This window comes from Berghia stephanieae, chromosome 5 (assembly GCF_034508935.2).
Source record: "Berghia stephanieae isolate SIO BIC M18660-M18661 chromosome 5, UCSD_Bste_1.3, whole genome shotgun sequence".
In the NCBI taxonomy this organism is placed as follows: Eukaryota; Metazoa; Mollusca; class Gastropoda; order Nudibranchia; family Aeolidiidae; genus Berghia; species Berghia stephanieae.
The window spans coordinates 22710212-22719248 of NC_088364.1; positions in this window are offsets into that span (position 1 = coordinate 22710212).

Sequence of the window (9037 nt, forward strand, 5' to 3'; positions counted from 1 at the left end):
TATTATTATTATTATTATTATTATTTATTATTATTATTATTATTATTATTATTATTATTATCGTCATCATCAATTAAACTTTCAATCAATTGTTATTATTTTCATATTATTATTATTATTATATTATTATTATTATTATTATTATTATTATTATTATATTATTATTATTATTATTATTATTATTATTATTATATTATATCATTATTGTTATTGTTGTTGCTTTTATTGTTGTTTAAATTATTATTGGTAATGTTATTATCTAAATTTTCTTCTTTTTATTATTACTACACTACTAAATAAATGGTGGCCGTCAATAAAGATCATCCATCCTTGCTCTTTTACGTCCCGTAATTTGCCTGTATTAAGTATTGTCCTGAAAAATCAATGGGAATTTCTTTAAATTTGAATACGTTTACTAGTATAAAGTCTGTCCTATTGAAATTACAGTATTGAGTTTATCTGTCTATTGTCCCACCACAGAGTGAGACTGATCTTCACTTTAAAGTGACTGTATTGTTTTTATAGTGAACATTCAATTGCAAAGAATTGGTCCGGGATCACCGATCAGCAGCAGGTGAAATATTCTAACTGTTTCGACCCCCCACCCCACCCTACCCCCAATTTCATCTTGCGTTTGCGCACGCACATTGGAGTTGAGTCCGAATAGCCACGGGAAACTATTCAGGCTCGAGTCCGAATTGCCACTTTGTTATGAATCTGAAACAAAATTTCATTTTACTTTTTACATTAAGTTTTATGATAATTGGTTTGTGTCTACTCGAGAATTATAGCAGAAATTGAGTGTTGTGTTAGTTGGTCCTTAGTGACAACTCATGGAGTGATTACATCATGTGGGGCCAAATTCTGGCAGATGGTTTTTTTTTTTTTTTGTCACAAAGAAAGGGAAATTTTAATTTGATTTTGTATCAAGAGACTTTTGAAAATCTTGTCGACCAAAGGCTTTTTCGGCAGTTTGTCGGGCTGATAATGTGTAAAGAACCAAAGTTTGATTCTCACGACGTGGGAAATTTAAGTCTGCTCCCAACACTTTTATGCTGGGACAGAAAGGCAAGTCTTAGTCAATTTGTTATAAAGCCCTTTGTGACAACGCAGCGCATCATCAAGGGAGGTGACAAGGAGGGGGGGGGGTGGTAGGCGGTAAACGCATACTTTTGTTATTGCCAACTCTATGCAAAATAAAGTTAACGAATTCCGTCTCGGTCGGCTTTAATCTCTCAATGCAGTTCCTTTTCAACACCAAATAGACAAGTTTGAGGGGTAACGGAGATCGGACTTTACGTTATTGACATATCAATTCAGAAAAGTGAGTGGAGCAGGCACTTATGTTGGTAACAACAAGATATGAAGTGAATAGAAAAGTGCCAGAAGACAATAGAGAATAAAAATTTTTTTTTTTTCGCGGCGGTGGTGGGGTTTGAACCTGCGACCTTATTGGTACGACAACTCCGCCTGGCAGGTGAGAGCGTGGCTCTACCGTGTGAGCTATCCACGAACACAAAAATATTCGTTTCAAACTCAAAGTCATTACTAGATCCCTCTCTCACCCACTTCCTGAGACCGCTGATTCGTTCGTACACCACCATCGCGAATAATTTTGACCAGCAGTTAAGCTTAATAGCCAATATTCTCAACACAAACATATAACATAGAAACGATTGAGACATTGAGTATGCTCCGGTGTATGGGGTGAATTTTTAATTCAGAAAAGTGAGTGGAGCAGGCACTTATGTTGGTAACAACAAGATATGAAGTGAATAGAAAAGTGCCAGAAGACAATAGAGAATAAAAAATTTTTTCGCGGCGGTGGTGGGGTTTGAACCTGCGACCTTATTGGTACGACAACTCCGCCTGGCAGGTGAGAGCGTGGCTCTACCGTGTGAGCTATCCACGAACACAAAAATATTCGTTTCAAACTCAAAGTCATTACTAGATCCCTCTCTCACCCACTTCCTGAGACCGCTGATTCGTTCGTACACCACCATCGCGAATAATTTTGACCAGCAGTTAAGCTTAATAGCCAATATTCTCAACACAAACATATAACATAGAAACGATTGAGACATTGAGTATGCTCCGGTGTATGGGGTGAATTTTTAATTCAGAAAAGTGAGTGGAGCAGGCACTTATGTTGGTAACAACAAGATATGAAGTGAATAGAAAAGTGCCAGAAGACAATAGAGAATAAAATTTTTTTTCGCGGCGGTGGTGGGGTTTGAACCTGCGACCTGGGATCTAGTAATGACTTTGAGTTTGAAACGAATATTTTTGTGTTCGTGGATAGCTCACACGGTAGAGCCACGCTCTCACCTGCCAGGCGGAGTTGTCGTACCAATAAGGTCGCAGGTTCAAACCCCACCACCGCCGCGAAAAAATTTTTTATTCTCTATTGTCTTCTGGCACTTTTCTATTCACTTCATATCTTGTTGTTACCAACATAAGTGCCTGCTCCACTCACTTTTCTGAATTAAAAATTCACCCCATACACCGGAGCATACTCAATGTCTCAATCGTTTCTATGTTATATGTTTGTGTTGAGAATATTGGCTATTAAGCTTAACTGCTGGTCAAAATTATTCGCGATGGTGGTGTACGAACGAATCAGCGGTCTCAGGAAGTGGGTGAGAGAGGGATCTAGTAATGACTTTGAGTTTGAAACGAATATTTTTGTGTTCGTGGATAGCTCACACGGTAGAGCCACGCTCTCACCTGCCAGGCGGAGTTGTCGTACCAATAAGGTCGCAGGTTCAAACCCCACCACCGCCGCGAAAAAATTTTTTATTCTCTATTGTCTTCTGGCACTTTTCTATTCACTTCATATCTTGTTGACATATCAATTACAACAAGGTTCTTGCTTTGGGCGGTCTTTAGTCCAAGTTAAAAGATTTTTCTCTTCAAAAATTGTCTATGTTCTATTAGTTTGGCTACCTGGTATGACAACCGCTTTCGTTCTGGATATGAGTACCGATCTGAGTGGAGCATAGTCAAGTCATTGGAAAAAAGCTCTTTACTTACATTCTCTCGCTGTACTCATGTATAAAATGAGTACCTGGCCGTTACTGTCTCTGAACAATTTTAATATCGCTCTAACAGTTTTTCGTACACGTTAAGTGTCGCTGTTGACCAAGGATCCCTGGTAAAGCGCTTTGAACACGTTTAGTGAATAATGCGCTATATAAAAGTTCAAGTTTATTAATTTCTTTTTATTTGGTTACTTAACTTTAAATTACAATGAACAAGTGAAACACAAGGTTCATAAAACGATTATGAATGAATTATTAAAAATGAAAATACTTACAGTTTTATATGGATGCCGATGCGCTGGGCCGGACTTTGGTGATACGTACATGTCAATCAAGCCATATTATTTGGTAATGGTGATGTAGAAACTTGTAAAATATTCCTTTTTTTTTGAATAAGTTTGTATTAGTTAATCTTCACTTTGGTTTGTGAGTCACAAACGTATGTAAAAAAAAACAATTCTTATTGCTAATATATTTTCACTAAGAAAACATTAGAAAAGAAAATAAAAAACATATCTTTTAATTTCGAATAAATTTGTCACATAATGATTTGAGAAAAATGCTCGATGTGATTACTACAGCATGCATTTGCGTTTTAAATATTTAAGTAATTTCTTTTAAATATAGTTATCTAGCTATGTCACAATCACGTATAGAAATTTATCCATCTCCTTGGAAAATTGACAACTCACATATCTGATCGTTCACCGTCGCTGTCCAACAGATCGAATAATTTGAAAGTTGTGTAAAGAAAAGGCACATCACTATATCTGATCATTTTACCATTCTTGAACCTTTCATAATGTAGTACCCGCCCCCCCCCCCTCCCCCCCTTCCCACAATCACCTCCTTGCCCGGGCGTATAATCTATAAACATCAGTATCCTAACAATAAGTGTCAAACGATTGTTTTATTTAATCAAATAAAAGTCGATAAATATTTATTTTGATTTGGAGTGGCCAGTGTACTAAATGTGTACAAATGGCACAATTAGGGGCAATAAACATGTTTTGATACAAGGCAATATGACACGCAGCTCACTGGCACTGACACGTCAACATCATTTTGGTCTGCTTCATGCAAATGCCTATCGCGACAGGGGGGGGGGGGGCGGTCAGTGGTTGTAATTGGCAATGATTTGTTTTGACTGGTACCACGTGGACAGACGACAGAAAAGAAAAGGGAAAAAAAAAGTTCAATACAAAATTTGGATCTATTTGAATAATTATTGATGAATGGCTCGGTCTGTGTCTTCTGGTCATATATAGTAGAAAGACGGGCAACAAAGCTTTTGAACGAAACTGAACATACTCAATCTCTAACATACAGATGAACAAGGGTTGACCTTAAATAGTTTTACACAATTGTCAGTGGTTTTGATCAAATGAATTTTTAAAGTATTCTCATGTAACATTTAATAGCGGAGACAAATACGACATTTTTATGACACATTCTTCAATTTTAGGTAAATGTCATTTTTACTATCTAGGACATTTAATACATGGGATAGTTAGAAATGTATAACCAAAGACTCCAAAAGCATAAATCATTTCAAAAATGCAATCGTCAGGGAGCTCCATATCTTAATATATAAATTTGATGAATAAGTCTTTAATTGATATATTTTTGATTGCTTTTGGTGTGAATGATAACCATAATTATGATCATATTTGGGGACTTTTTAAAACCCGAATCTTTCTTTTTGTTCACTTGGTATTTAAGGTAAAGGCCTTTGACATAAGCAACTCTTATTATGACATGCTATGTTAAAGGATGATGTTGTCTTTCCAATGGTAGTGACATGTCATTAGTATACAATTGCATGTCATCCTTATGACAATACAAATATTCATTTACCATTAAAAGAAAAAAAAAACACACACAACAAAAACAAACAATCAAAAATCAAAACAAAACCAAACAAATAAAAAGTAGATCAAAGCACAAAAGGCAACAAACATTTCATGTTTTACAACTCCTAGATAGATAGACTGTTAGATAAATTGATTGATACATGGATAGATTTGTATACTCTATAAGAGGGTGGGGTAAATAAATTAATCAACTGATGAGTCGACATATAAATAATTGGTTTGATAAACATAGGAAGATAGAGAGAGACAGAGAGAATAAGAATGATGGAGATGAAGAAGAAGAAGCAGAGCAAGAAGAAGAAGAAGAAGAAGAAGAAGAAGAAGAAGAAGAAGAAGAAGAAGAAGAAGAAGAAGAAGAAGAAGAAGAAGAAGAAGAAGAGAGAAAGAATATAGAGATAGGTAGAAGAGAGAGAGAGAGAGAGAGAGAGAGAGAGAGAGAGAGAGAGAGAGAGAGAGAGAGAGATATGCGTCACGACGACGACCACCACCATCGCTACCACGACCACTACCACTATCACCCCAATGCCACACCACCACCACCACCACCACCACAATCACCACCACCACCACCACTACCACTACACCAGCACCACTACCACCTCCACCACCACCACTACCACCACTACTATCACCACTACCACTACGACCACCACCACTACTACGACCACCATCCTACCACTACCACCACTACCACCACCACCATTTAAATTGTTTCGTTCTTGTATTTTTCATTTTGTTTTGTCTGGCACTGCATCAGAGACAGTTTTCCATATTTTTCAAATAATGGAGCATACTCTCAGTTCATTTTCTACCTATTTTTATGCCCGATTTTTAAAATAATTACTAAAAAAAGTTCACAGTATTCTCTATCTGACGAATATCAAAAATAAATTCTGATGTCATAACGGCACGTCTGACAGGTAATCAGAAAGTCTTAGGTTAGATTCCCTGTTGAGGGACCTGCATTTTTGCAATATTCTTTTCTTGCATATGTTTATTTATTTTTGTTCTGTCTGGCACTGCATCACATGTGACAAGTCAGATTATAGCCTAAACTAGTGTCTGGTTCCCAATTTATCACTACCCAATCACTGATGGGCTGACGGAGGGGTCAGGATAAAGCCTAGACTCGACCCTGGATCGATGCAGGTCTCTTTGCTTGTGGTCTGGCGTGCACTCGTAAATTGGGCTATTGGAACCCCAGATAAATAGAAAGAGAGATATATGGTCGGCGGATCAAACCTCTGAAGTCCCGATTTTCCCGATCGGCGGATCAAAACTCTGAAGTCTACATACGAGCTTTGTGCACTGTGTTTTATGTAATTTATGGCGGATCAGACCTCTGATGACTGTAATAAATATAGATGGATTGAAAGACAGATAGATAAATAGATAACTATAGAAATATGGTTTGATAGATAAAAAGACAGAAATATAATTAGATAGTTAACTATATAGATAGATTGATCGAGGTGGGATATATTGGATGGGAAGAGAGAGAGAGAGAGAGAGAGAGAGAGAGAGAGAGAGAGAGAGAGAGAGAGAGAGAGAGAGAGAAAGAGTGAGAGAGGGAGAGAGGGGGGGTAAAGAGAAAGAGAAAGGGAGAGAAAGAAGGAGAGGGAGAGAAAGAAAGAAAGAAAAAAAGGAAGGAAGGAAGAGAACGAGAGAGGGGTAGAGAGAGAAGTTAGATGGAGAGAGAGAGGGGGAGAGAGAAGGAGAAATAGAGAGAGAGAGAGAGAGAGAGAGAGAGAGAGAGAGAGAAGATATATATATAATATATATATATAGAGAGAGAGAGAGAGAGAGAGAGAGAGAGAGAGAGAGAGAGAGAGAGAGAGAGCGAGAGAGAGAGAGAGAGAGAGAGAGAGAGAGAGAGTCGTAAACTTACGACAATAAATCAATAAAAGTCATAAATTATGAGCCATTTGTTGCGAGTTCTAAAACTGCTTCTCACATAAAGGATTTATAAAAACAGCGCCGTGTCAAGATTCAAACACAAGGAGTCAAATGAGACATTGCACAGCAAGACAATATTGTCGTTGGTTTGACACCATTGGCTGCGGAGGTAAAGACAAAACACCAGATGAAACTTTAGTTGTTTTCATTGACATTAAAAAAAAAAAATTATGCTGTAATGACTACCACAGCAAATCGCAAGAACATATGGAAAGCAAAACAAAAAGACTACCCACCGAGAACCCCCCTCCCCTCCCCTCCCCCGCCCCCCCCCCTAAAAAAACAAACAAGCAAAACAAAAAAAAAAGCAAAACAACAACAATCAATACAACCAAACAAAACAAGACGAAACAAACAAAAAAAACCAAACAACCCCCCCCCCCCAAAAAAAAACAAACAAAAAAAAACAACAACAAAGAAACCAATTATGACTACCACAGAAAATCGCAAAGGAATATGGAAACCAAAACAAAAGACCACCCCCCCCCCAAAAAAAAAAAAAACAAAAACAAAAACAAAAACAAAAAACAAAACAAAACAACAAAAAACCAAAAAAAAAAAAAAACCCAAAAACCAACCCCCCCCCCCCCCCCAAAAAAAAAAAAAAACCAAAAAAAAACCAACAAAAACAAAACAAGGCAAAAAAAAAACAAAAAAAAACAAAAATTCACAAGATTAAAAAAAAAAACAAAAAACAAACCCACAAGAAAAAAACAACAAAGAAACCAAAAACAAAACAAAACACGAACAAAGAACAAAAAAAAAAGAGAAAAAAAAAAACAAACAAACGAAAAAGCAAAACAAAAAAACAAAAACAAAACAAAACAAAAAAAAAAGAACAAAAAAAAGAACAAAATTGAAAATAGTAAAAAACAACACTCCCCCCCCCCCCCACATCCCCCCCCCCCCCAATAAACAACATAATAGTACCCTCGCTCGGAGTAAATTATTTATTGTCAAGAAAAGGTAAATAAAAACAAACCAAACAAACAAACTTGAGTTTTTATTCAGTGCAATATCCACTAAACGTGCTTAAAGCGCTTTACAAAGGGTCCTGACCAACAGCATTACGTATCGTGTATAACGAGACATGATGCCTCTTAAGCGATATAACAATATTTTTTCCGACATGACAGAAACAACACTGTTAACAGTCGGGTACGCATGTTACACATGCGTACGATGAGAGAACGTGAGTAAAGAGCCTTTTCCACAGCTCAAATATGCGCCGAGCGAGGCTCGAACCCAGGACCTTCCGATCCGAAAGCGAGTGTCATATCAGAAGACCACATAGCCGAAAAGGTATATTCCACTTGCAATTTTATATAAATTTGTTGTGTATCTAACTAGATATATGAAACGGACAAAACAAAACTGCACATAAATGATAAAGTACATAGATACACACATTATGAAAAATATGATCGGTAAATATATTTTATGAATATATATTTGAATAAAAAAATGAAACAAAAATGATCTTAAAATATTTTTTCTAAACACAGAAATATTATATATCCCAAAGTAAACCATACAAACGATACAAAAACAAAACAAAACAAAAACTATCAAATAAAAACATCAACAACAAAAGAAACAAAAACAAAACAAAACAACAACAACCCCAAAACTTTTGTCTTCTGCCAATTAATTCTTTTCTTACCCCCCCCCCCCCTCATTAAAAAAATATTTTGCTCATTTAATAATCTTCTTTTTATATGAAATATATTGGAATAGATCGAAATAAAATAAGATGAATTGGAATCAAATTTCTTTTTATTTATCCCCAGGGGGGAAATGCGATTGGGTCACAATTCAAGACAAAACTAAATTGACCCAGTTGTCACGAAGTGCAGCACCGCATGTGGGCTAGGGCATGGCGATTTGCTGAAAGCCACGCAGCACGACAAGTGGGACACGAACTCGGTAGCTCTAGGTTACAAAGCGAAGATATCTTCTTTATTCCTTACTTCATTTTCAAGTCTGGTATAAAAATATATACAATCAACAGCACGGTTTTAATCGCAACCTTTAAAAGGGTACGACTTAGGAGGTAAATTTGAAACTGAAAATGGGACGATTATTAGCTTTTATTTTTTTTTTACCAGAATGAAAAAGTTCTTAAGATTCATCATCATCATCATCATCATGATCATCATCATCATC